The 17,804-nt window shown below is 42.2% G+C and overlaps 1 protein-coding gene across 2 annotated transcripts in view; it reads left to right on the top strand.

Moving 5' to 3' along the window:
• The window catches only part of SEMA6D (semaphorin 6D), a 770,868-nt gene that overhangs the window by 340,495 nt on the left and 412,569 nt on the right, over positions 1 to 17,804 (top strand). The gene's annotated exons all lie outside the window — the stretch shown is intronic.

The following is a 17,804-nucleotide window of genomic DNA, read 5'->3' as shown; positions in this document are numbered from 1 at the left end:
CAGCATTCTTGATATGGTCTAGCTTCTCAGATTATTTACTCAACGTATAGATTAAATATGTACTGTAAAAGGATACAACCCGGATGCACAGCTTTCCTGATTTTAAACCACACAGTGTCACTTTTTTTCTGTTCGAATGACTGCCTTTTGGTCAAAGTTCAGGTTCCTCATGAGCACAGGTAAGTGTTCTGGTATTCAAATTCTTCCTAATGTTATCCACAATTTGTTATGATCTGTACAGTCAGATGCCTTTTTATGGTCAACAAAACACAGGTAAACATCTTATTGGTGTTCTCTGCTTTCAGCCAGGATCCATCTGATATCAGCAATGATATCCCTCACTCCATGTCCTTTTTTTGAATCTGGCTTGAAACTCGCTCTGTCAATATACTGCTGCAGACTTTTAAAAATTATCTTCAGCAAAATTTTACTCGCATGTGATATTAATGATGTTGTTTGATAATTTCACGTTCTATTAGGTCACCGAAACCCTGGTGGCGTAGTGGTTAAGTGCTACGGATGCTAACCAAAGGGTCGGCAGTTTGAATCCGCTGGGCGCTCCTTGGAAACTCTCTGGGGCAGTTCTACTCTGTCCTATAGGGTCGCTATGAGTCGGAATCGACTCGATGGCACTGGGTTTGTTTGTTTGTTTTTTTGGTTTTTGGTTAGATTACCTTTCTTTGGAATGGGCACAAATATACTTCTAGTCAGTTGGCCAGGTAGTGGTCTTGCAAATTTCTTGGCACAGACAAGTGAATGCTTTCAGCGTTGCATCCATTTGTAGAAACATTCTCAATTGGTATTCACTAATTCCTGGAGCCTTGTGTTTCTCCAGTGTCTTCAGTGCAACTTGGACTCCTTGCTTCAATACCACCAGTTCTTGACCATATGCTACCTCCTGAAATGGCTGAACATAGGCCAATTCTTTTTGGTACTGTGACTCTGTGTATTTCTTCCATTTTCTTTTTATACTTCATGTATCATTCAATATTTTGCCTAGAGGGTCCTTTAATATTGCAACTCAAGGCTTGACTTTTTTCTTCAGTTTTTTCAGCTTGAGAAATTCTGAGTGTTTTCTTCTCTTGTGTTTTTCTAACTCTAGGTCTTTGTACATATCATTATTATACTTTACTTTGTCTTCTCAAGCTGTGCTTTGAAATCTTCTGTCCAGCTCTTCTACATCATCATTTCTTCCTTTTGGTTTAGCTGCTCTACATTCAAGAACAATTTTTGAAATCTCTTCTGACATCCATTTTGGTCTCTCTTTCCTGTCTTTTTAATGATCTTTTGCTTTCTTCATGTATGATATCCTTGATGTCATTCCACAACTCATCTGGTCTTTGGTCATTAGTGTTCAATGTGTCAAATCTATTCCTGAGATGGTCTCTGAATTCAGGTGGGATATATGCAAGATCACTTTGGCTCTCGTGGACTTATTTCTCTTCAGCTTCAGCTTGAACTTGCACAAAAGCAATTGATGATCAGTTCTGCAGTCAGCCCTGGCCTTGCTCTGATTGATGATATCAAGCTTTTCCACAGATGTAATTGATTTGATTCCTGTGTATTCCATCTGGCAAGGTCCACATGTATAGTTCCCATCTATGTTGTTGAAAAAAGATATTTCCGACGAACATATCATTGGTCTTGCAAAATTTTGTCATGCAATGTCCAGCATCATTTCTATCACCAAGGCCATATTTTCCAACTATTGAACTTCTTTGTTTCCAACTTTTGCATTCCAATCCCCAGTAATTATCAATGAATTTTGACAGGATGTTTGACCAATTTCAGACTCCAGAAGTTGGTAAAAATCTTGAATTTCTTTACCTTTGGCATTAGTGGTTAGAACATAAATTTGAATAATAGTCATATTAACTGGTCTTCTTTGTTGGCCTGTGGGTATTATTCTATCACTGATAGCATTGTATTTCAGGATAGACCTTGAAATGTCCTTTTTGCTGATGAACGTGATGCCATTCTTCTTCTATTTGACATTCCCGGTGCAGTGGACCATATCATTGTCTGATTCAAAATGGCCAGTACCAGTATATTTCAGCTCATTAATGCCTAGGATATATATCTTCAAGTGTTCCATTTCATTTTTAACAACTTCCAATTTTCCTAGCTTCATACCTTATACGATCCATGTTCCAATTGCTAATGAATATTTGCAGCTGTTTCTTCTCATTTTGAATTGTACCACATCAGCAAATGAAGGTCCCAAAAGCTTTATTTCGTTCCATACATGTCCTCCACTTTGAGGAGGCAGTTCTTCCCCAACCTGAGGGGCTCATCTTCTGCCACTGTATTAGACAACGTTCCACTGCTATTCATAAGGTTTTTGCTAGCCAGTTTTTTCAGAAGTAGATTGTCAGGTCCTTCTTCTCAGTCTGTCTTAGTCTGGAAGCTCTGCTGAAACGTGTCCACCATGGGTGACCCTCTTGGCATTTAAAATACTGATGGCATAGCTTCCAGCATTACAGCAACACACAAGCCACCACAGTACGACAAGCTGACAGAAGAGTGGTGGTACACCATACTAGGCATTGAATAAATAAGTCAGTAAACCAGACATGTAAGATCTCTAGTTTTTTTTTGGAAATTTATATTCTAAGGAAGACAGAATAAATACAGTGTGAAAACAAATAAGTGAAATATATAGTTTTAGATTGTGATAAATGGTACAAGGGATGGTGTGATAGAGCAGTGTGATGGGGTGGGAGAGCTAAGTTAGCTGGGATGGCCAGAAAAGGCTTTGAGACATGAATGGAAGCATCCAGCCACGGAAAGGTCAGTTCACACTGACCGAGGCAGAGGGATCAGTGAGCCCAGAGCAGGGTTTCTCAACCTTGGCAGCACTGACATTTTGTTGTGGGGTAGCTGCCCTGTGCACTGGAGAATGTTTAGCAGCATCCCTAGTATCTGCCCACCAGATGCCAGTAGCAACCCTCGGTTGTGACAATCAAAAATGTCCCCAGACATTGCCAAATGTCCCCTAGGGGACAAAATAGCTTGAGTACTAGTCTAGTAGACTGTAGGAGACGAACCACATCAGAGGAAGACAAGAGCAATGCAGGTTAATAAATGAGGCACTGGGTTATCAGAAACAAAGTCAAAGTGGCAGGCAGGGGCCAGGTGTCAGTAGGTTTAATTCCAAGTATAGTGGGAAGCCCCTAGAGGGGTTCAGACAGAATAGTGATGCAATCCAGCTTTACGTGAGAAAGACAGCTCTGGCTGCAGTATGGAGAAGGAATGCAGGAGAAAGGAGTGTGTGCAGGAGACCAGTTAGAAGGCGGACACTGTTGAGAGACGATGGTGGTCTGGACTCAGGAGGTAGCATTGAGAAGGAGAGAAGGGAATAGGTTTGGGATACACTTTGCAGATTGAGTCAACAGGATATGTGGATGGATTGGCTGTGGAGTGAAGGTACAGGCGGGATGAAAGAAAGAGGGGAATCAAGAATGACCTAGCTTGGCTTGGTACTGGGCACACAGTGATTTACTTAGCTGGAAAAGAATGAAAAGGGAACAGATGGGGTGAGGAGGGCTGAGGGTGGGAATCAAAATTTCTGTTTGTACTTCACTAAGTTTGAAATGCCTGTATACCTGTGGGGAGAAATATTTAAATTTTAAAAACTTTTGAAATAACCCAAAAGAAACAAGACATTTTCTCCCCTCTTCTCCCTGCAGCCTTCCACTTAAACCAATAAAAATTTTCTGGTGGAAATTCCATTACATTCTATTAAAAAGGATTTTGGATCTATGGCAATGCCAGAGATAACAATCTGGGGTGGGAATTGTAGTCCACTGCGTTCAGCATATACTGTATTTGGTTCTTCTGTCTCAATTTCCTACATAACACACTAACTCCCACACTGACCTTTTAAGCTCTCTGGATCCCTATATTCAAATCCCCAAGTCAGGGACTTTTAAAACCTCACACAGAGATTAAGCAAAATGTCTATTTCCTATATTTTGTTAAGACATAGTTAGGTGAGGTTAGTCTTCTAATTAGCCATCCCACAGCTGTGTTTCTTCATTTGCAGCCAAATGACACTCAACTATGAGAAGGAACTCTCCTGTGAAGTCCCAGAAATGATTTAGAATCTAATTTTTGCACCCAGGGAGCCCAATAAGAAGCCCAGGCTCATTACTGCTTATCAGAAATTACTTTTTGTCTCAAGTCCTTTTTTACCCTGAAAGGCCAATTTTGATAAGAAGGAGAGATGTGAGCCAACGAGAGGGGGAAATCATTGCACGCGGTGATCGATGAAGCTGGTTTAGCCAGGCTCATTTAGAGTTGCTGAGATGTCTTCCTGCTGCTGGTCAGATCTTACCAAATAATGAGTACCCTCCTCTAAATGTGTTCCAAATGACTGGAGGAAAATCGCCTGTCTGGAAACTTCGTCACGATGCGGTGGCATGAGGACAGAGGACAGAAGGGATAAGGGCAGCTGAAACCAGATCTTTGTTAGTTTAAGGGGTTGTAGGCTTTTTCTTTTCCCCCAGCTGTTTGTGCAGATAATATTGTCGGAGGGTGATGGGAGCATTGAAACATAATGGAAATATACCATAATTTTTATTTAAGCCTTGCTGGGGTCATCGAACTGTGCAAACAACAAATTCCATTTTGGTAATTTTTGGGGCGGTAAATGTTGCAAATAAGTATCAAAAGTGTTTATTACCAATAAGTATCTTAACATGCAACAGTAGATGTAATAATCTTCTGAAACTACTGTTTACTATTTGCCCTAATCAGGCATACTCTGTCCTTTCCATGGCTCGCAAGACCCCACATGGTCGGCCTCCTGCCCGCTTCTCTTTCTGATTCTTTCCAACTGCTCCTACTCACTCACTCTGCTCCAGCTCTGCGGGCCACCTTACTGTCCCTTGAATAACCTCATTTCTTTCTTAGGAGCTTTGTTCTTTCCCTTCCCTCTGTCTGGACTGCTCTCCCTTGATCTTCACATAGCTGCCTTCGTTCAATTCTTAGATCAAATGTGACCTTCTCAGGGCAGTCTCCAGTGACCACAGCATGTAAAATAACTGCACTTCTACTTCACTGTCCCCAACAGCTACTGTCCATCTCATTACTCCATCAGCTTTTCTACGTAGCAGGTACCTCACGGTCTGAAATTACCTCTGTGAATTGGGCTACTTGCTCATTATCTGTCTCCTCCCAACCATCAGGCCACACCACACACACATATACACATGCACACAGGCACACACACATGCACACACACTTGAACGTAAGCACTGTGAAGGCACAGATCTTGTACTTTTTATTTTTTTACCCGCTGTATCTGCAGTACCTGAAACATCACCTAGTTTAAAGCAGGAATTCTACATTTAGCCAAATGATTAAGTTGGATCTGATAGACCCAAGAATCTAAGATATGTCTGTCAGATGTGATAATCTTCAGAAAGTATTAAAGATGGCACGGAATGAGAGTCTACCATTAAAATTTATTAGAGTAATAATAAGGTTGTTGTTAGGTGTCATCGAGTCGGTTCCGACTCATAGCGACCCTATGCACAACAGAACGAAACACTGCCCGGTCCTGAGCCATCCTTACAATCGTTGTTATGCTTGAGCTCATTGTTGCAGCCACTGTGTCAATCCACCTTGTTGACAGTCTTCCTCTTTTCCGCTGACCCTGTACTCCGCCAAGCATGATGTCCTTATCCAGGGACTCATCCCTCCTGACAACATGTCCAAAGTATGTAAGACACAGTCTCGCCATCCTTGCCTCTAAGGAGCATTCTGGCTGTACTTCTCCTAAGACAGATTTGTTTGTTCTTTTGGCAATCCACCGTATATTCAATATTCTTTGCCAACACCACAATTCAAAGGCGTCAATTCTTCGGTCTTCTTTATTCATTGTCCACCTTTCACATGCATATGATGTGATTGAAAATACCATGGCTCGGGTCAGGCACGCCTCAGTCTTCAAAGTGACATCTTTGCTCTTCAACACTTTAAAAAGGTCCTTTGCAGCAGATTTCCCCAATGCAATGCATCTTTTGATTTCTTGACTGCTGCTTCCATGGCTGTTGATTGTGGATCTAAGTGAAATGAAATCCTTGACAACTTCAATCTTTTCTCCGTTTATCATGATGTTACTCGTTGGTCCAGTTGTGAGGATTTTTGTTTTCTTTATGTTGAGGTATAATCCATACTGAAGGCTGTGGTTTTTGATCTTCATTAGTAAGTGCTTCAAGTCCTCTTCACTTTCTGCAAGCAAGGTTGTGTCATCTGCATAATGCAGGTTGTTAATAATGAGTCTTCCTCAATCCTGATGCCCTGTTCTTCTTCATATAGTCCAGCTTCTTGGATTATTTCCTCAGCATACAGATTAAATAGGTATGGTGAAAGAATACAACCCTGACGCACACCTTTCCTGACTTTAAACCAATCAGTATCCCCCTGTTCTGTCCGAACAACTGCCTCTTGATCTATGTAAAGGTTCCTCGTGAGCACACTTAAGTGTTCTGGAATTCCCATTCTTCACAGTGTTACCCATAGTTTGTTATGACCCACACAGTCAAATGCCTTTGCATAGTCAATAAAACACAGGTAAACATCCTTCTGGTATTCTCTGCTTTTAGCCAGGATCCATCTGACATCAGCAATGATATTCCTGGTTCCACGATCTCTTCTGAAACTGGCCTGAATTTCTGGCAGTTCCCTGTTGACATACTGCTGCAGTCGTTTTTGAATGATCTTCAGCAAAATTTTACTTGCGTGTGATATTAGTGATATTTTTCTATAATTTCCACATTCAGTTGTATCACTTTTCTTGGGAATAAGCATAAATATGGATCTCTTTTTCCAGTCAATTGGCCAGGAAGCTGTCTTCCATATTTCTTGGCATAGACGAGTGAGCACCTCCAGCTCTGCATCTGTTTGTTGAAACATCTCAATTGATATTCCATCAATTCCTGGAGCCTTGTTTTTCACCAATGCCTTCAGAGCAGCTTGGACTTCTTCCTCAGTACCATCGGTTCCTGATCATATGCCACCTCTTGAAATGGTTGAACACTGACTAATTCTTTTTTGGTATAATAACTCTGTGTATTCCTTCCATCTTCTTTTGATGCTTCCTGCATCGTTTAATATTTTCCCCATGGAATCCTTCACTATTGCAACTCAAGGCTTGAATTTTTTCTTCAGTTCTTTCAGCTTGAGAAATGCCAAGCATGTTCTTCCCTTTTGGTTTTCCATCTCCGGCTCTTTGCACATGTCATTATAATACTGTACTTTGTCTTCTCAAGAGGCCCTTTGAAATCTTCTGTTCAGTTCTTTTACTTCATCAGTTCTTCCTTTTGCTCTAGCTGCTCAATGCCCAAGAGCAAGTTTCAGAGTCTTCTCTGATATCCATCTTGGTCTTTTCTTTCTTCCGTGTCTTTTCAGTGACCTCTTGCTTTCTTCATGGAGAATGTCCTTGATGTCATTCCACAGCTCGTCTGGTCTTCGGTCACTAGTGTTCAATGCATCAAATCTATTCTCCAGGTGGTCTCTAAATTCAAGGACCTATTTTGGCTCTTGTGGACTTGCTCTGATTTTCTTCAGTTTCAGCTTGAACTTGCATTATGAGCCGGCCCCTGGCCTTGTTCTGACTAATGATATTGAGCTTTTCCATCGTCTCTTTCCACAGATGTAGTCAATCTGATTTCTGTGTGTTCCATCTGGCGAGGTCCATGTGTATAGTCGCCGTTAATGTTGGTGAAAGAAAGTATTTGCAATGAAGAAGTCGTTGGTCTTGCAAAATTCTATCATTCAATCTATGGCATTGTTTCTATCACCAAGGCCATATTTTCCAACTATTGATCCTTCTTCTTTGTTTCCAGCTTTTGCATTCCAATCACCAGTAATTATCAATGCATCTTGATTGCATGTTCGATCAATTTCAGGCTGTAGCACCTGACAAAAATCTTCTATTTCTTCATCTTTGGCCCTAGTGGTTGGTGTGTAAATTTGAATAATAGTCGTATTAACTGGTCTTCCTTGTAGGTGTATGGATAGTATCCTATCACTGACAGTATTGTACTTTAGGATAGATCTTGAAACGTTCTTTTGACAATGAATGCAACACCATTCCTCTTTGAGTCGTCATTCCCAGCATAGTAGACTGTATGATTGTCTGATTCAAAAATGGCCAATACCAGTCCCTTTCAGCTCACTAATGCCTAGGATATCGATGTTTATGCATTCCATTTCATTTTTGATGATTTCCAGTTTTCCTAGATTCATACTTTATCCATTCCAGGTTCCGATTATTAATGGATGTTTGCAGCTGTTTCTTCTCAGTTTGAGTCATGCCACATCAGCAAGTGAAGGTCCCGAAAGCTTTACTCCATCCACGTCATTTAGATCGACTCTACTTTGAGGGGGCAGCTCTTCCTCAGTCATCTTTTGAGTGCCTTCTAACCTGGGGGGCTCATCTTCCAGCACTATATCAGACAGTGTTCCATTGCTATTCATAAGGTTTTCACTGGCTAATGCTTTTCAGAAGCAGACTGCTCGGTCCTTTTTCCTAGTCTGCCTTAGTCCGGAAGCTCAGCCGAAGCCTGTCCTCCATAGGTGACCCTTCTGGTATCTGAATACCGGTGGCATAGCTTCCAGCTTCATAGCAACACGCAAGCCCCCACAGTACAACAAACCTGTAAATAAATTCTTATTGATAAAGAGAGGTGTACAGGATGTTGGGAATAAAGCTTCTTCCCGGGACTTTGTTTTCTGCTATTGCATGAGTCCCTGCTTGGAATGGAAGACCTGGTGGTCACATGTCAATTTCAGGGGGGGCGGTGATCTGGATGAACTAAGGTCAATAGAAATATACAACCTGTCCTGAAGGGATGAACCCTTAAGGCTAGAACTTCCACTTGGAGGACACAGTTTTTGAATATCTGATGCATTTATGTGTTTATTTGTATATTCACATACTTAGATGGAAGAAAATGCTACAGAGGTGCACTGGCTTCTGTCAATATGTAGGAGATGGGATCCCATCATATGAGCAAGCTAGTCCTGTGCATTACCAGAGTGCAGGCAAAGTCCAGAAAGGCACAATTTGGTTATTCTACGTAGTCGTTGTTTTGGCCTTTGACGTCCATCTAGCATGATTTGTTTTAAATGTTGATACTGCCAGGGAGCTTTTTCCAGCCCACTCCAGCATACGTTTTCACCACTCTCTGACATCCTGTGGCAATTATTGATAATTATGTCCTGCCTTGTGCTATTTTTGTTGTCTTGAACAGTTACTTGGGCTTCTCCTTGTTTCGATTGTTCCGGATATTATTTAAAATTTAAGGCATATGGCTCATCTAACCAACTGGATTTTCAAGGCAGAAGTCATGTTTTAAACCTTTTTTTTTTTTTTGGTAATTCCACAGCCCTGGCATTGTGCCTTACGTAGCCCCAAAGCACTGCATGTGTTGACTGACCAGCGGCTCTAGGGGGTTAATGCCTCATCCAAATGCCCTGCTCCTGAAGGCTGACTCACCCATCTTAGCCGTCCACTTCTCAGGTGGGAGGGATATAGGTGTTTTAGAGGAAACTGAAGCTCTGTCTTACAGTCACTGTGAGTATTGATCTGAAGCAATGCTCTTGCTACCGTGGACATAAACATGTTTCTTGTTTCTCTGGCATCAGAGATTAAATCACTGATGGTAATGAACTAGAGTAAAAACTACCAAGTTCTTCAGGTTTGCAGATAAAATGAAAGCACATTAGTTGTGGTGGTTTGTTGTTATTTTTTTTTCTTCCCTGTTTCTGTGCGCCATAGAAAACTGTGATTACGCCATTTACAATGAATAGATAAAAGACCTTCTTTTTTTATTATCGAGGTTAGGTAAGGTGCAGTAGTTTTATCTCTTGTAAAAATTACTTAATTTACCCTTGGTAGAGAGGGGAGGTGGAAGTAAAGCTAAAAGCTGTTCTTCAGTAACCAGACTTTGTGGCCTTGCATGTTCATGGTCCAGCTTGTAATTCATTAAATCCCTTAGCTAAAAGAGATGGCATTTAAAGGGGCACGTGGATGGAAAGAAAATGTCTGACCACAGAGAAGTGTAGTTACAAAACCAATTCAATAATGAGCTTGGATTGTGGGAAGGATTTTTTTTAAAAAAAAAAAAAAAAAACAGAAAAGAATCTTCAGTAAAGAAATAAGGATACCTCAGATTTCAAAAGGGATAGTAACAATGCAGTTTAGCAGTAACAGAAACAACCAGGATCTAAATCTAATTAGTTTTTCATTTTAGTACAAGATTTCCAATTGCAACCTGAGTTATGTGGTATACTCTGTATAGGGCTTGTAATCTTTCCCTGGAAATATTGTTCAGGTTATTCACCTTGAAAAACCAAAACCCATTGCCATTGAGTGGATTCCGACTCATAGTGACCCTATAGGACAGAGTAGAACTGCCCCACAGGGTTTGCAAGGAGCGGTTGGTGCACTCGGACTGCCAACCATTTGGTTAGCAGGTGAGCTCTTAACCACTGTACCACCATGCCTCAGAGATCCCAAGATATCCAACCTGGCCCTTCATGGTTATCCAGATACTCACATCCTTTTGCTCACAATTCAAAACATTTGTTTCCATAAACTCTTTCCTAATCATCCATTCATAACAAGTTCTCATGACTCAGCACCCATGGCCCTTATTGCTTATGTGTCTCATTTAAATTTTAATTTGTCCCTATTAAGTTATTAAGGAAAATATGTTGAAAGAGCAAATTTCCTTAAACCTCTTCAGTGTATTTCCAAATAGAAGACGGTGGTGACTGTGCAGATGGTAAGTGAGGATCTTGTCAGGCCTGAGATCTCTGTGGCCACAGCATACACATGGCATATACCTGGGCGGCATCCCAGTAGAGCCCAAACAGCACAGATTTTAAAGTCTGGCAGACCTACTCTTGACACTTGTCTCCTCCTCTTCCTAGTTAATTGTGAGACTGTATTAGCTTCCTGTGACTGCTGTGACAAATTTCCACAAACTGGTCAGCTTAAAACAACAGAAATGTATTCTCTGATAGTTCTGTAGGCCAGATATCTGAAATCAGTATCACTGCGCTGGCCTCGGGTGTTGGCGGAGCTCTGTTCTCTTCAAAGGCTGTAGGGGAGAATCTGTTCCTACTTCAAGCTACTGGTGACTCCAGGTGTTGGCATCACTCCAGCCTCTGCTCCGTAAGCACACTGCCTCCTCCTCTCTGCGAGTCTGTCCCCAATCTCCCTCTGCCTGCTCCTATAAGGGCACATGTGGTTTTTTTTTAGGCCCTCCTGGATAATTCAAGATAAGCTTCTCCTGTCAAGATGCTTAACTTAAACCCATCTTTTTCCATGTAGCATAATATTTACTCTTTTGCCATATAAGGTAATATCACAGGTTCCGAGGATTAGAATGTAGACAAATCTTTTTGGGGCCCACCATCAAACCCATTAATAGTGACCTTTGCAAGAGATTTCACTTGTTTTAGCGAGATAAAGACAATAACCTTTGATTGTCATGGCTGTTGGGAGAAATAAAGTGAAATATATTTTCTATGTAAAACATGTTTTCCCAAGTCCCAGAGGTGGTAGAAAGTTCTCTGGATGTGCCACCCTCTGTGACTGCAATATACTCAGCCCTGTAACCCCCATCTCCAGAGGTGCCCCATATGTGCTTATGAAGAAATGTGTGCAGCTCTCATGTGACATCTGCCTTTTCCCCCACCCTACTTCAGGTGCCTCTGGTGACAGCTGTCATCTCTCCTTCACACTAAGCCACTGCCACCAGTGGTAGGCCCATGGCGAGGCTCAGCCTCCTGACGCTCCTCGATCTGCCGGCATTGTTTTCTACAGCTGGGTCTGCTTGTCCCTCTTCTGAGACTGTGGTTGGGGGAGCTGCTGGTATGCTGCCATGATAGACCACATCTGCCACCACCGAGGTGTTTTCCACAAGCCCTCAAGGTGCCAAAGTTGTATTGTGTTCTTTGTAGTCGTCCACGTGCTCAAACCACCTTGCACCCCTTCCAAAGTGTAGAGGTGATCGATCTCTTTCTCTCCTTTATTAAAATACCTTCTTAATGGACAAGTGCCATACATATGAGTCCATGCAATGGTAGGTCAGAATGCAAATCGAAATAACAGTCCCATGGATTGCTCTACCCCACTGATATGTGAGGTGTTGTCATGGACCAAGTGGTTTGTCTGAATTAGTATCCTCTGAAGAGGCTCTTGGAAACTCTGGTGACATAGTGGTTAAGAGCTACAGCTGCTAACCAAAAGGTGGGCAGTTCGAATCCACCAGGTGCTCTTTGGAAACCCTATGGGGCAGTTCTACTCTGTCCTGGAGGGTCACTATTGTCAGGAACAACTTGATGGCAGCAGGTTTGGTGTTTTGTGTAAGAGGCTTTTAATTCCATCATGCAGATAGATAACTCTATGAGCTTTTTGGTTATGTATGACTCCCAGCAATAATAGAGCTGAGATTCAAGCTGGAATACCACCATTCCTCCCTTCCTATACCTCCTGTCCCTCCCTGATCCCCTCCCCAACTCACAAACACACAAGTAAATATGCCTTGTACAGCACCTGGAATACAGTAGGTGCTCAATAAATTCAAGATCTTCTGTACTGTACCCACAGTACTTTGAACACATTAATTAGGTAGTTAATAAAGACTCTTTGACTGATGAATATATGGATTTCTGTTATACAAGAAAAATTAAAATCTCCCTTATATAACTGTAATCACTTATACTCGGTTTATAACTTCAACCCTTTCCCACTGCTAATTATCTGGTTATTAATAGTAAGTCCCTAAATATAGACCTTTGTACATGCACATGTGTTTGGACATGTTATCAGGAGAGGTCAGTCCCTGGAGAAGGACATCATGCTCGGTAAAGTAGAGGGTCAGCGAAAAGGAGGAAGACCCTTAACGAGGTGGATCGACACAGTGGCTGCAACAATGAGCTAACGCATAGCAATGATTGTGAGGATGGGGCGCAGGACCGGGCAGTGGTTTGTTCAATTGTGTGTAGGATCGCTGAGTCAGAGTTTACTCGAGAGCACTTAACAACGACAACAACCATGTGTGTAAATAATAGTTCACATGTCATTTATGTGGGTTTATGTCATTTAAAATTCTCACCTCCTAGACACTTATTTTGCCGACTGGCCAACGGTGTTAAATTCTTTCGTAACCCATGAAGTGGGAAGGTCCTTGACTGTATGTCCTAAAGCAACTGAAGGGTCTTTCCACGGCCAGCAGTCATAGTTACCTAGTGATTTTCCCCATGGAGCTTCACGTACTTTCTAGATGCCCAAATATTACAACTTGCAACTTTTCATGGAGAAAAGATAGTTTCAACCCGTCTTATAAATAAGAACCTAAAGACCTAGAAAATTGTGACTTGCTCACACCTACCTAAATGGCCTGTGCTCTCCCTGCTGTGAAGTTGTACCATTTCAGAAGTGGTGGGCCAAGTTCCCAAGCATTTATTGTCATTTATGTTTCATGGACCAGTAATCATTCCCTACCCCTGAAGTCCTTGTGGACTGACACCCTCCAGGTCTGGCTGGGGCCAAGGGAATTAAGGTAATTATGATGTAAACGTGTTGGTATTTATGCTAATTCTTGCTGGAAAATGAAGCCTGGAACAGGTGGATTGACATAAAGCCTTATATCCAGTGTGTTCTTGTTGAGTGTTTGAAGGCTGACAGTACAGAAAGATCGGCAAATTTGTGGGGAAAACAACTTGAAAATGTTTGTCCATTGGTAGATTTAGGAGGCGAAGGGATGGAAGAATAATAAGGCCATTACATGAGGGATAAGCTTGCAAGAGTCTATCTAGACACATGGGAAATGGGGATGGGGTTAGTTCTCTCTCTTCATTGCCTCCCTTTTACATATTGTGGCATTTTCTGGGATTAGGGCGTGTTCTCTTTTCCTAGGAGAAAACGGGCGTAGCTCTTGAGCACCCTGGTGTCTGTAGCATCTAAACAGCAGCATTGGTGCCACGTAACATGACCTTCTCCGCCTGCCGACGTAGGGAGTGGGAAGGAGCCAAACTTGAAGCCAGGAGACGGAGCTGCTGGTCTGAACTTCTCGCCCAGCTAGTTGTGTGATCTGGAAAAGCCCTCTGCGTCTCTGGAGCTCAGTGTTTTTGCTCATAGGTAATATGCAACTAACACCAACAGGGCTGTTAAGAGGTGCAGGTGGGGTGATTAACGTAACAGCGCTTGCAGAGGCAGAGGCGTTACCCAGGTTGTGTAAGAGACTTGCACCCCTCTTCGTCACTTCCTGCACTAGACCCTACTGCCTGCTACTTGGAAACATAAAACAATCAAGGGTATCAGCAATTCCAGCCTCATTTCTAATTTAAATCATACGTGATCCTACATCTGTGTGTGTCTGAGTGTGTATTTATATCTGTGTTTCTTCATTGTTGAAAACAGCAGGGGCCTGCCGACGGTGATTTTCGTCATTGGTGTTTTCCCATGATAGTAGGATTTGGCTTGAGGCAATAGCGTTAGTAGAAATGGAGGTTGCTTCAACCATTTCAATTAGGGAATAAAATGGTCTGGAGACAAGTGGCGGAAACCGTAAGTGCTAGCTCACTAAGGAGGCAAGCAGGATTATCAGACTCCTGGACATGGAGTTAGTGAATGAAGGCCAGGATCTGAGAAGCAAGGCAACTCAACATGGCCCACACCCTACCAAGCTGCTAAACCTGGAAGAGGTAACTGCAGATACAAAGGCAGCTAAGCTGTGGGGACCATCTACTGATCACAGCTCGTTATTTTATTTCACTTGCTGTTGACAGGGTACATGTTATGGATTCAATTGGGTCCCCCAGAAATACGTGTTGTACATCCTAACCGGTATTCATTTTGGAATGGGTTTTCTTTGTTATGTTAATGAGTCAGTCTTGGTGTGGGGTGTGTCCCAAATTAGTCCCTTTTGAAATAGAAAAGAGCAGATTAAGTAAGCAAGCAAGGAAGCAGAGATGGGGGAAGATAGTGCCAGACCATGTGAAGATCACCAAGGAACTGAGGAGCAGAAGCTGAACAGAGATAAGAAAAGAAAGCCTTCTCCTATAGCTGCACCCTGAATTAGGACTTCTAACCTCCTAAACTGTGAGAAGAGGAGACTTGGTGGTGCAGTGGGTAAAGCACTCACCTGCTAACTGAAAGGTGGGTGATTCGAACCCACCAGCCTTCCCACCGGAGAATGTTGTAGCAGTCTGCTTCCATAAAGATTACAGCCTTGAAAACCCTATGGGTCAGTTCTACTCTGCCATATAGGGTCCCTATGAGCCTTGTTGGCAGTGGGTTCTGTTATAGCAGTACTAGATAACTAAGACGGTGATAAATATTAAACCAGAACTTTTTCTAGGTTAACTCCTCCAGCAGATATCGGGAAAGCACAGATCAGTTGTCAATACCCAATATCCAGCTTTGAAAGACCCAGATGAAATTATCCACCCTGGAGGACACTCAGGCCAGAGAGAGAAGTGCTAGCCTTGGACTGTATCCACTTCGCTTCACCAACACACAGGGCTGTCATTCAGGATAGTTCCCCACACAAACTCCCTAAACCCCAACCACCCTGTCCAAGATCCCTTGGCATTTTCTATATAGAAAAGTTCTAGATTTCCCATTCCCTCAACCCTTAAACTCTTGGGGTCTCTGGATGCAGAAAGTCTGTACTGCCAAATTCCTTACCGGTGTAGTGTTTTACCTGTATAGGTGAACAGCTCAGCTTTTCTGAACCCAGAGGTGTGCTGAGTGGGGCCTAGTGGGAGTTTTCTGCCTAGTAGCAAGGAGTGTTTTATCACTGACATGGCTGAAAATTGTCAGTACATGGTGATAGTAAACAGCAGATGAACTTTTAGTTAAATAAAACTAATAAAACAATAATAATTGTTTTTAAAGTTCCTCAGTCAATGTACTCCCTTACCGTCTGAACCTCGGGCAGCCTCCTACCCTGCATTCCTTGGAATGCCATTATCTGAACCCAAAGACTTTTGGACTATTGTTTTAAGTCTTTCTTTTTTGGGGGGAGGGGGGTAGGCTGGGTTGGGGGGAGGATGTAAGGCATGAAAATGGTTTTTAATTTTTTTCTTCTTTTTGACAAATTTTCTTAAGTGAAGACACTTAAGCCTATTCTGTTATATTTTGGTAGTATTCATGGAGTACTCATATCAAGGACTTGAAGTAGATATTAGAATTATAATCATACAATGCAAGCCTTTTTCCGGACCCATCAGCAACTCAGATATCTAAACCTCTTCCAGATTCTCCAGAAACTATATTTCCTCATTTAATTAAAAAAAAAATGTTTACAAAGAACCTATTGTACTCCATACACTGTGCTAGATAGTAAACCGATTGCCACTGAGTCATGGTGATCCCATGTGTGTTAGACTTTTCAGAAGTAGGTTGCCAGGCCTTTCTTCCAAGGTGCCTCTGGTGGATTTGAACTTCCGACCTTTCAGTTAGCAGCCAACGTGTTAACCATTTATGCCACCCAGGGACTGTGTACTGGATATTAGAGACCAAGAAATGCTTGGCCCCTTTCTTCATGAAACTTACTCTTCCATGTATGGTTATCTCTCATTTAGATAGTTTTTCCCAGATTCACATTTACTTACTACCTTCATGATTTTTCCTGTATAGTATAGCAAAAGTGCTATTATTTACTTAAGATTTTCACTAAATTGGCTCCCTCTTAAATTTAAAACCATTTTAAAAGGAAGCATTTCATCGCCACTCTACATAGGTAGGGGCCCTGGTGGCACAGTGGTTAAGCATCGGGCTGCTAACCAAATGGTCGGCAGTTTGAATCTACCAGCCGCTCACTGGGAAACCCTATGGGGCAGTTCTGCTCTGTCCTATAGGGTCACTATGAGTAAGAATCGACTCAATGGCAACAGATTTTTGGTTTTATACCTAGGTAAGTGGAAACCCCTATGATTTGCCATAAATGTATGGCACATGAATATAAACACAGTGGGAACCAGGGCTTATAACTGGTTTGTTCTGTTTGACCCCCAGCTGAGAATTTGCATTTGTACCCCAGATCTGTGGCTACCCAAGATCATTTTAGGTGGAACAAGGACATGGAATGAAGTGACGCTAAGGCACATAGTGGGAACCTCACTCCTTTTTCAGTAACTCTGATTAGTTCAAGGAAAAAGTCTTATTTTGGCTAAAGTAGGTCTCTCACCCTTGCTACTCTGCCCATTTCAATTCCTATGAATACATGAGAATCACCTGGGGATCTTGTTAAACTATAAAGTCTGACTCAGTATATCTGGGATGGAAATACAGGTTCTCAGCAGAGGGTGGGACTGGAAGGAACAAGCCCTGATGGAAACAAAACCTATTATTAAATTTTCGTTAAATTTTGTTGCCTGCTAAGACCTAAGTTAATTGAAAATGGAGAGTAGCAAGGGTAAACACTTTCTTTAGCCAAAACAGGACTTTTTCCTTGAACTAATCAGAATTATTGAAATCCTTCACACGGTGAAATAAGGTTCCCATTCTGTGCCTTGGTATTCCTTCATGCCATGTTCCTGTTCCACCTAACATGACCTCGTGTGCCCACAGTAACACGCATCTCATCCTTTCTAAGTTCCTGCGTGAGACTGTGTCCCAGGGGGGTATCAGTGGTTAATGTATTCAGCTGCTAACCAAAAGGTTGGAGGTTCAGGTCTACTCAGAGGCACCTTAGAACAAAGGCCTAGCAGCCTACTTCTGAAAAATCAGCCACTGAAAACCTTGGGAAGCATGGTTCCACTCTGACACCCAT

This window comes from Elephas maximus, chromosome 10 (assembly GCF_024166365.1).
Source record: "Elephas maximus indicus isolate mEleMax1 chromosome 10, mEleMax1 primary haplotype, whole genome shotgun sequence".
Classification (NCBI taxonomy): Eukaryota; Metazoa; Chordata; class Mammalia; order Proboscidea; family Elephantidae; genus Elephas; species Elephas maximus.
The sequence above is the reverse complement of the archived record's forward strand: the minus strand, read 5'-3'. Positions and strand labels throughout refer to the sequence as shown.